General features: G+C 50.0%; 1 pseudogene; it reads left to right on the plus strand.

The window, feature by feature from the left end:
• The first annotated feature begins 4,737 nt into the window (after positions 1-4,737).
• Positions 4,738-11,438, plus strand: part of LOC119349818 — a 22,187-nt pseudogene continuing 15,486 nt past the window's right edge.

Raw genomic sequence — 11,438 nt, forward strand, 5'->3', positions numbered from 1 at the left:
GGCGCCAGGCAGATCACCGCTCGCAGCGAGCAAATGATTCGCTCCGCCGCAAGGATCAGCTCGACCACGCTCGTGCCGCTGCTGCCCGGGCTTTCAAGATCCGCTTTGGCAACTGCTGCTACCGCTGCCTATCATCTCGCCACAAAGCTTTTGATTGCAGAGATCCACAAATTTGCTACACTTGCAAAAGGGGGCATCTCGAGCGCTCTTGTCCAGTCCGGCTTGTCAAGACAAGAGCTTCAGCCGCGTCCAGCCCTACCTCCTGCCCAACCCCTGTTCACTCCCAGCCGCCAATTGTGCCTTCTGCTGCTCGCTCTTCCTCGCCTCCTATCAACCACCCGGCCGCTCCGCCACCCCCGCCAGCCGCTGCCCCGCGTGGTGGGCTGCCTGTGGTCGCCATGGACTATATCCCAGTGCTCCTGAGCGTCGGCCGGCCATGTCAAGCTGCACGGTGGTCAGCACGCCAGCAATGGAGGAGGAGGCGTTCCGGCTTAGGACGCTGTCGCTGCTGCTCACCGCCACGAGCGACTACTCTGGCATCACTCCGGACATGGTGGAGCGGGTGGTGGAGCGTGACCACCGTTTCCCTACCGGAGACGCTGTGGTCGCGCCCTGTTTCCCTGAGGATTTCATCATCACCTTGGCGGATCGTGTCCAGCGCGACCTGGTCTATGAAGGCCGCTTCATCGAGGTCGCTGGGGTGAAGTTTCAGCTCCGCCCCTGGTTTCCGCCGCCGGGCGGGCACAAGGTGTGGAGGTTCTACTGCCGTGTCGCTATCGACCGTTTGCCGCTGAATGCCTGGGATTGGGACAGTGTCCAGGAGGTGCTTGGGAAGAACTGCTGGCTGGACCTCATCGAGCGCCAGTCAACCACCAAGAGGAACAGGTCGGCGCTGTTTGCTTGGCTCTGGACATGGAATCCGGATCAGATTCCCTGAGCCTCAGACTTCAATGTGATCCATCGTCCTGATATTGTTCGCCCAAAGGACTCGTTGCCGGAGGGGGTGCCGGCGGAGGAGGGGAAGGAAGGCCCCCACTTCCCGGTCCTCATCCACTTGGACGTCGTCAAGGATTACACGCCACTGCCACCATCCGCGAGCCCAGCCGAGGAATGGCCTCGCACATACACACACAAGGGCTGGAGGATGGGTGTGAAGGATGGAGAGGGCAGAACCAGAGCTGCATCGACGGCCAGCCCCTACAATGCTGGCCGGCGCAGCGACGACGACCATGACGACGGATTCGGTGGTGGCCGCAAAAAGAGGGGTAAGCGAGGAGGTGCGCGCAGAAGCTTCTAGCAGGGGGTGCGGGACCAGGCACAATGCAGGGATACTGCTGCCTATGCTCCGGCTCCCCGTGGCCGGCGCCGCCATGTTGAGGGCATGGCTACTTCCCAGGTCGCCATTTGTCTCCCATTAGAGGTGCGGACCCAGGCCCCGGCTGAGTCCCAACGCCGGCAAAGCCCGGCAGCACAAGACAGGGTGTATGTCACCCCATCGCTGCAGGTGGTCTAGGGAGAGCGCGGCTCCGGTTCTAGGGAACAGGCCGACCAGCAGCAGCTCACAGATGAGGAGATCAATGACGCAGAGCAGCCAAACCCTGACCAGCAGCAACGCTCGGATGAGGAGCTCAGTGACGCCCATAGTCTGCCTGCTTTGTCGGCTGGACAGGTTTTGCCACCTCAGGAGCTCACGGACCGTGCACGGAGGCTCTCTGTCCGTGTGATGGAGAAGGAGGCTGGGGGCATGCAAGACTGGGGCCTTGCACCCACCCCTGGTGGTCTGATGCAGCTCTTCTCCCCACCCCAGCAGAAGCAGCTCGCCCCTTAGGCCAGCAATGTGGTTACTGATGCAGCCTCCATTACCGCAGCGGGGGTGACCTCCTTCTTCCAGCAACGTACCAGCTATGAGTTGCCTCCCCTCCCGCCTTCTTTGGACGTTTGCAACCTCTCTGCATGGGATCTGCCTCCCCCAGGGCCGCCAGCGATGGCCTGGGACCTGCCTGTTTTTTCCCAGAATCCGTGCTGGCTACCAAGCTGGGCAGAGATGCCTATGACGAACCCAAGCTGGGCCTCTGGACCTGAGGTGGTGTTTGGGCCAGGGATTCAGGCTTCACAGCAGGACCATCACAGGGATGCGGGATCATTTGGCCAACAATCCATCGAGGAGCAGCGAGCGAGACGAGCACTGGCGGAGGCAAACCTCTCTGGTCCAGGCTTGGTTTCAGCGATCACGGCAAGGGTGGCTGCCTTACACCTGGATGAGCAGAGGCAGTTCATTGGAAAAATTGCTGCCCTCTTGTCCTCCTCCATCCTAGGCCCCCCCTCCAGTTTCTGCTCCCTCACCTCGCAAGCTGAAGAACCGCCTACTGGGGGTGGTCAGGGCCTCGCGGCAGAGTTCCAGGCTCCAGAGGATGAACTCCACCCTATCTTCTTCAAGAAGGTCCCAAGCAACGATCAGCGTCAAGCTGGGTTTCATCAAACGCCCTGAAGATTTCAACGATGACACTCTACTAGCGTACCTTCAGTTCTTCCGCGCGCCCATGCCAGCAGAGAACGTCACCAAGCTGGCGGAGATCGCCGGCTTGACGTCCCCATCTCAGCTACAGCTTCCGGACGCCGAGCTGCAAGCGATCCTGGAGGAGCTCGCAGGCCAGGCTGCTTGAACTTCCTTCGTTTGACCATGCTTGCGCTGTCGCATCTTAGTTTCCAATGATTTGTTGTCCTCTGAACCTTAAGTTTACTGTTGGGCTCCGTCGGGCTGCCATGTATCCTGTTCAGGGTTTTGAAATTCGGCCGTAAAAAATGGATTTCGGCCGAATTTCGGCCATCTCGGCCTAGGGCGAAATCTATTTTCCGCCGAAATTGGTCAAATTTGAGAAATTTTGGTCAAATTTTAATCAAATTTCAGTCAAAATTTGGTCAAATTTCGGCCGAAATTTTTAAAAACGACCGAAATTCGGCCATCTCGGCCTAGGGCGAGAAAAATCACAAACCGAAAATCAAAACGCTGATCCTGTTTGCCTGGGTTTCACCCACCCAGGCTTGATCTTGTGGACCTTTGTGTTTTCTTATGATTAGTTCTCTATCCATTGCTAGCTGGAATGTGCGGGGGTTGAATAATAGGCCGAGGCGGGCCGCGGTACGCGCCTTACTTGATCAGCTATCTTGCTCGATCGTCTGTCTGCAGGAATCAAAGCTTGACCAGGCTGCTGATGCTGACATCACTGAAATAGTCGGGCCTGTGTTTGATAAGCATGTCATGCTTCCAGCCGACGTCACTCGCGATGGAGTGCTGCTCTGTTGGCGCTCGGACCGCTTCTGTGTGTCTGCTGCCGATGTGCGCAGGTTCTCGATAACAGCCACGTTCACTCCAACTGGAGCCTACGGCGTCTTGGACGCTAACCACGGTTTACGGCCCTCACGACTACGAGCGAAAGCAAGCTTTCTTGAATGAGCTTGCCGATATTCATAACACCGTGCAGGGGCCATGGTTAATTATTGGGGATTTCAATCTGATCATGGATCCAAGAGATAAAAATAACAACCGAGTCTGTCGTCGATGGATGAACAAGTTTCGTCGAACTCTTAATAGATCAAGTCTCCATGAATTAGCCTTGATTGGCAGACAATACACGTGGAGTAATGAACAAGACCCCCCAACGCTAGTTAGACTAGACCGTGCATTCTGCAATGTTGATTGGGAGCTCATGTTCCCGGCTGCTAAACTGCTTCCACAAGCTTCGTCGATCTCGGACCACTTTCCGCTACTGCTCCGGAACGACGAGATAATCAAAACAAACAAAAGATTCAGATTTGAAGCATATTGGCAATATGTCCAGGGTTTTAAGGAGGTCGTCCAGCAATCCTGGGCTCGGGCGGTCAGTGAAAGATCTCCCATCACAAGTTTTAATACGAAGCTTTGGCGCCTTAGTAAAGACCTTAGAGCCTGGAGCAAATCGACCGTGGGCGACATCCAAAAGCAACTGCACCTGGCCAATGAAATTATCTTGCAGCTGGACACCGCTCAAGATTTCCGGGCCCTCTCTTCGGACGAGCGCAACCTGCGTTCCAAGCTAAAATCCAGAACGTTGGGGTTGGCTGTCCTGCTCAAAATCAAGTTACGACAGAGAAGCAGGGTGCTTTGGCTTAAGGCCGGAGACGCCAATACTCGTTTCTTTCAGCGAAAAGCAAACGCTAGGCACACTCGCAACACAATCCACAGCTTGAACGGACCATTGGGACCGGTGTTGAGCACCGTGGCCATGACTGATTTGGCCCACAGCACTTCACGCACATTTTCGGCGTCGAGCAACGAACCCCTTCTGGCCTCAACTGGGATGAACTTGGGCTGGATCACGCGGATCTCTCGGACATTGAAGGGACCTTTTCAATGGATGAGGTCAAACAAGCGATCAATGACATGCCATCAGACAAAGCACCCGGGCCGGATGGCTTCTCCAGCGGATTCTATAAAATTTGCTGGGAGATAATCAAGGAGGACGTGCTTGCTGCACTGCATCAATTGCACCAGTTGGATAGTAGAGGTCTTGCTCGTGTAAACAAGGCGTTCATTGTGCTTATCGCCAAGAAGCAAGGCGCCACAAATATCTCGGAGTTTAGGCCGATCTCCTTGATTCATAGTCTGGTCAAACTATTCACCAAGCTGCTTGCTCGGCGGCTTGCGCCCAAAATGTCCGAGCTTGTTCATCACTGCCAAAGTGCGTTTATCAAAAGGAGATGCATCCAGGAGAACTTCCTCAATATTCCAGATACTTCCAAAAGGCAAAGAGGTCGGCCATCCTGCTCAAGTTAGATATTGCCAAGGCCTTCGATTCTATTTCCTGGACATACATTCTAGACATGCTGCATGCTAGAGGATTTGGCGCTCGCTGGCGAGACTGGATCGCCATGACCCTTCGCACATCATCTTCACAGATTCTTATTAATGGCCAGCAATCTGAGGACGTGTTACATCGCCAAGGGCTAAGGCAGGGGGACTCTTTGTCCCCCTTCTTGTTCATCCTGGCCATGGATCCCCTTCAGCGAATTCTAAGTATGGCCACCGAAGAGGGGGTCCTTTCCAAGCTGCCTGGACGAAGGAATTTGATGCGCTGTGCATTCTACGCCGACGATGTCGCGCTGTTCATGAACCCAACTGAGAGAGATGCACGTATGATCAAGATGGTTCTTAGCTGCTTTGCGGATGTCTTGGGTCTGTACACCAACATGAGCAAGAGCGTGGCGCTACCCATCCGGTGTGCGGGTCTCGATTTTCCCCTGATACTGGCCCCTCTCAGCGTTCAAATTAAGTCATTCCCGACCACCTACCTTGGGATGCCGCTATCACTACGGAACTTGACCAAGGTTGATCTGGACCCTCTACTGTCAAAGCTCGGGAACAAATTATCCTTCTGGAGGGGTGGACTCATGGCCAAGAGCGGTCGCCTCGTGCTCCTCAAATCAAACCTCACGGCCCTCGTAATTTACATGATGACGGTGCACCGGCTGCCAACCTGGGCCATCAAGCGCATGATTCAGCTCTGTCGTGCTTGGCTCTGGAACGGTGAGAAGGCTTGTAATGGTGGCCAATGTAGAGTTGCATGGAACCTTATATGTCGACCGAAGCATTTGGCCGGGAGTTATTGACTTCAGGAAGTTTGGCATGGCTCTCCGGCTAAGGTGGCTGTGGATGGCTTGGCAGGAGCCGTCTAGACCTTGGGTGCAGGGTCCATTGCCGTGTAATGACACTGAAAGAGCGCTCTTCTCCATGGCCACCAACATAGCGCTTGGGGATGGCGCTCTGACGAGCTTTTGGCACGACAGATGGCTGAACGGGCAATGCCCCAAGACAATCGCCCCAACACTATATCAAATATCGGTTCGCAAAAACAGGACTGTTAAGGAGGCGATGACTGGGGAGTCGTGGCTCTCGGATTTGGCGAGAGGACTTACAGAACATATGACGCCAGAACTCGTAAAACTGGCTGCCTTGCTGGATGAGGCCGACCTACGCCCCGGGCAGCAGGACAGAATCACTTGGCGCCCCTCGGCCGATGGCGCCTACTCTGCTAGATTGGCCTACCAACTCCAATTTGTAGGCTCCATTCCCCTGGATGGGTTTGAGTTGATTTGGTCGGCTTGGGCACCTGGAAAGTGTAGATTCTTCATTTGGACTGCAATCCTAGGGAAGATTCTAACAGCAGATGCATTACTCCGACGCGGTTTGGAAAACTCCTACTTCTGTCCACTCTGTGAACGTAACTTAGAGACCCCCCTTCATTTGCTTGTGGACTGTCCTTGGGTCCGTGATATTTGGAGCTCTGTTGCATCACTTACGAGCATCCCATCACTCAAGCCATCCACCTGGTCTGATTGCACCACTGTCAAGCTTTGGATGCATACTTGTGTCCAAAAAGCATCCACAGGAAAAAAAAAGGGCGCCTTGTCGCTCGTGCATCTCGTCTCCTGGGAGGTGTGGCGAGAGCGGAACAGACGCCTGTTCCAGAAAGAGCTGATGCCCAAAACTGTCCTAGTGCGCAAGATTGCAGAGGAGATTCATCTTTGGAACATGGCCGGAGCCGGCATTCCTTTTGATCCGGGCTGAGTAGATTGCTTCTCTTCCTCTTTTCCTTTTGCACCTATTTGTTTGTTTTTCTGGTGCTTGCCGTTTGGCCTTTCTGTACTTGTACTCTCCCCCTGATCAATGAATTTGGCAAAGCTTTTGCCAACATTCGAAAAATACTCCAGGATTACATGCTTCCACATAAAGCTATATCTTGTTGACTTAATTACTATGTACTATTTTGCTATTGAAGTAAAGAAGCTAGAGAGGCACTTTGTGATGGACTATATATACCAGCCAAACACTTTGTTAGATCATCCGATTGCTATGATGTAGTCATGAGTATATTACTGCAGCCACCCCTGCATGCTATTTGTTGAAGTGTACTGTATACTGTATACTGTTTCTAGCTCTCTCAACACGAAGAATGCATGCGTGCACAACATGCCTACTTATACATTACCGAGGGAGGAGACAACCCAAATATAACTTCCCCAACCCTGTCCGAGCAAACGCATGCATCAGGCTCATGTGGAATTTCCTTCTACCTCAAATTTTTTTTTCAACAAAGGGTGAATTTTATTACTCAAAATGAAGCATTAAGAGGATACAACCAAATTGAGCACACATCCAACATTTGCATAGCTAGGATGCACGCAGCCAACACTAACGCACACACAACAAAAAACATGCCGGCAAATAGCAAAGTCATATAAGACCAAAGCTATGCCTAAGCAAGCAAAAAAAATGGAAGCGATCAAATTCACGGTCAACAAATTACAACAATGACCATATCCGCATAAACCATTTTGTGACACCACAAGGACAACGAGATTCTTCAACAACAACGCCTTCAGGAAGGGAGCTATGTTCGAGCACCACCGTCATCGGATCCGTCCACCAAAAGCCATAGTTTAGGTGTTCACCCTGTAGAACCAGTCTGAGCATATCCGAGCAATGCCTTCAACAAGATAAGGATGCAAAAAAACATCGCCATAGCCCGATACAACCAACTCGGGCAGACCTAGGTTTTCACCTTGCAGCTCGAGACTGAGTACTTGAGGAGCACCACCATCGTAGTCAATCATGTGTTGCCGCCACCACTTTTCCGCGATCCTAGCAACCGCATGCTCTGGTCTTGAAAACCGACTGCCGCCGCTGCACAGCCATACCCTCTGTGTCAAGTCATCTTCAATAGATTGCATCTCCCCATATATGGCAACCACAGGATAAAAGTAACCCTCGCAAAGATCTTTCGGTGGCTAATGCAATCCGCAGCAAGGTCGCCAACCCTGAGCACAAGCGCGCAGCTGTGGCCAAGCTCGCTTGACCATCGGTCGGGCCCTCATAGATACTGGATCTGGCCGCGAACAATGCCAACCTGCCAATCTGGCTGAGTTCACGGTGGAAGTTTGAGGGAGCGCGGCCAAAGGATCCTCGTCCAAATCGACCTCAAATGAATGACTTTTTTTTTGTGAAAGCCTCTCTGCTTGATGCAATCTTTGCTTAGCGAGGTCTTGGGCAGCATATACCCATTGCATGCAAGATTATTTCTGAAGATTCAACCTAGGAACCTCTGTACACTTCCTCTTCCTTATCCGCTCTCTTCCTCTTAGCCACAATTGAGAGTCGTTCAAGAGTGTTACCCGGTGATGCACTAGAAAAGAGATGGGAAAGGTGCTCAATGATGTTGTGTAATTAGTAGTGCTTTACTAAAAAGAAATATCCCGGGTAGGGGTATTTCCTAATGGCGTAGCAACAAGTAACATGTGGGGCGTGCCAGTATGCAATCATATACAATAAATAAAAGGCACAACAACACATACTCAAATATTTCTTTACTAATCCTGTAGGGAATTATAAGGTACAATTTCCAATTGACTTACAAATATAGCGCCTTCATAGATACCTGACCTGAATCGGCGATTGTATGGTTGCAATTTCCGGTGCCTCGTAAGACAATCATGTTAATTACATTACATCTGCTGGTTTATCTTTGGAACAAAACCGATTAAGCTGCGCTGATGGTCATTGTCTTGAAACCTAAAATGTCCGGCGATTGTATGGTTGCAATTTCCGGTGCCTTGTAAGACAATCATGTTAATTACATTACATCTGCTGGTTTATCTTTGGAACAAAACCGATTAAGCTGCGCTGATGGTCATTGTCTTGAAACCTAAAATGTCCTCCAAATATGGGTGACTGGAACGGAAACCCTTCTCCAAGCCTGGAGTGCTATTTAAGGCCATCTCCAGCATCGCTTGTGATTTTTCAAGCTCACTTTAAACATTTGTGGAAGCTTACCGTTGGATATCCTTCCCCGTTCTTCTAACAAACCATTTGACCTGCCAATTGAATGGGCAACATTTCTTCCACCAACTGGAAGGTGTACTCTTTGCGGCAAAATCACTACTCAAATCCGACCTTTCCAAAGTTAGCAAACTATAGACATGCGGTTGATCCAACCTTAAGAGTATGATCACTGTATGAGACAATTAGACCACTATATTGATCTCAATAATTGATTCAATGTAAACTTGGGCCATTTGTTTTCTCTTTTGCATACCGTAAATGGTTTTATGGCAAGTTAATTACCTTTGCAAATATATATATTTATCCTCCCATCTGCATACTTTGAAATTTTCAATTTTTTTCTACTTCCCTCAGTCACGTAGCCGTCTTCAAAAAATAAGTATAGCTCACTGCTGGACTCGACATTGGGAGCATGGACTTAACCAATGGTAGTATATGACCCATCATCGCTAAGTCGGTGCACAGGCGCATCACTTGTTGATCGGTGTATCATTGCTAATTGATGGATTGAATGGTAGGAATGACACGATAGACTTCCTCCATAGCCGGATCAAATCTTTCAAACACTTGAATTGTTTGTTTCACTCCAACATCACATACATATCAATTGTTTTGCCATCACTCAAGCTTAGTATGCTTAAAAATAGTGATTTTGAGAACAACAATCATCAAATACTGGAATGGCTAGTAGTTTATGCCTACATGCTTCCATCAAGCTATAGCTAGCTGACTTTATACTACTACCGGCTACTTTGTGATGGACTATACATATATATAACAAATGCCTAGCTAAGTCATGTGATAGCCATGTATGTAGTCATGAGTATATTGTTTCTCTTTCTCTTTACATGAAGAGTTAACTCATGCACAAGTACAACATGTGTGACTCCTAGGCAATCAAAATCTAGATAAGTTTCTTAATCTTGGCCAAACCGACAAGCAAGGCAGGGACATCACGTATCCAACAGTCGCCGCAACCCCACCCGTGCATACGATCGTCAGTACTCCCTCGGATCCATATTAATTGTCGTTGATTTTGTACAAATTGCTCAAAATTCATTACTTAGTACTCCAAAAAGAAGATAGCAATCCCTTTTATAACTAGGCTAGGCTATGCTGTAAATGTTGACACCATGGCCGAAATAGGGGCAAGTGGCCAATCGAGATAACCGTTTCAGAACACCCAATTAGACTTCCGCAATATTTTTTATATTCTGATCCAACAAAGACTTGGCAGTCTTACAAAATTTGGTACAGTAAGAGGTGCTTTCAACTCCGCCAACAGCGATGAAGGGGCACCGGGGTTTTGCACTGGGAATGGCTCGGTCAGCAGCACTGGAGGGAACCTCTGTGCCTTGGCCAACGCCGTCATTGCTAAATGAATTTATGTTGCTGCCGTTAGTACCGCAGTATAGTGTACCAGCAGCGCTACTGCCGTTATGATCGCTGCCGTAGTGACCCACTGACAACGAGCCATCGCCATGGTAACTGAACTCCATCCATCTCGATCCCGTTGTCATTGGATGGATGGACTCCGGCCGGCAAGATCATTTGTGATCTTCTTAATTTATAGCCGGCCGATCGGTAGAGTGGTGTGCTAAGTTGAGTACTAATGGCACATCGTTCATCTGTAAAAAATGCTCCCTGATCGTATCCTGCAATGCAACTCACCGCCACCCAATTTGTTCCGCACTAGTGTCAGCCTATCCATACAACCAGCCACAAGCAGTAGTCCGGCCCATGACCTTGAAGCCGGCCGAATGCAACAATAGTAGGGGAAACAAACTCGATCGGAGTAGTAAGCATGCATTATTCAACCAGCTAATCCTTGTACATCGTGTTCCAAACCTTATACACAAATACTGATGTTTCCTCGAGTCTGCTACATGTTGTATGTTTTTAGTACATCTGCTACATGTTGTATGTTTTTAGTGCATCGCTCAATATGTGTGCGTGTAAGATCAATAGTGCCAATTAACTAAATAGGATATGGACGAGCATGGTGGAGCCGATAGAGGACCGACCTGGCACGGGGAGGTCGGGTGGTGATAAGTCGCAGTAGGACCCCTCGTTGCATCCTGGGCCCATGGACGCAGTGGATCACCCCGCGCTTCGCGCTACCACTGTTGATGGATGCATTCGGTAATAGGAATGACATCCCACTCTCCCTCCATGGTTGGATTTACCCTTTCAAACGTCTCGTATCAGAAAACACCTGGCTTGATTGTTTTACTCCAACATCTCATAACAATTAACTGTATGTACATCGAAGAATGGTTTTGAGACTAGTAATAGTTACTGTATCAGAATATCTAGCTGCTAGTCCGTGACTACTTGCTTCCATCGAGTATAGCTATAGCTAGCTGACTTGCTATCACTACCTTTTAGTGGACGAAGGAAGATGTACACTTTGAGATAGACTTATATATCCACCAGGCAAATGCTACTAGGTTGATCATCCGATAGCTATGTATGTAGTCATGACTCATGAGTATATAACTGCACACCTAACTACCTACAATCTTGTTCATGGTGTATAGCCTCTCTCTCTCTCTCTCTCTCT

The sequence above is a fragment of the Triticum dicoccoides genome, chromosome 1A (genome assembly GCF_002162155.2).
Source record: "Triticum dicoccoides isolate Atlit2015 ecotype Zavitan chromosome 1A, WEW_v2.0, whole genome shotgun sequence".
In the NCBI taxonomy this organism is placed as follows: domain Eukaryota; kingdom Viridiplantae; phylum Streptophyta; class Magnoliopsida; order Poales; family Poaceae; genus Triticum; species Triticum dicoccoides.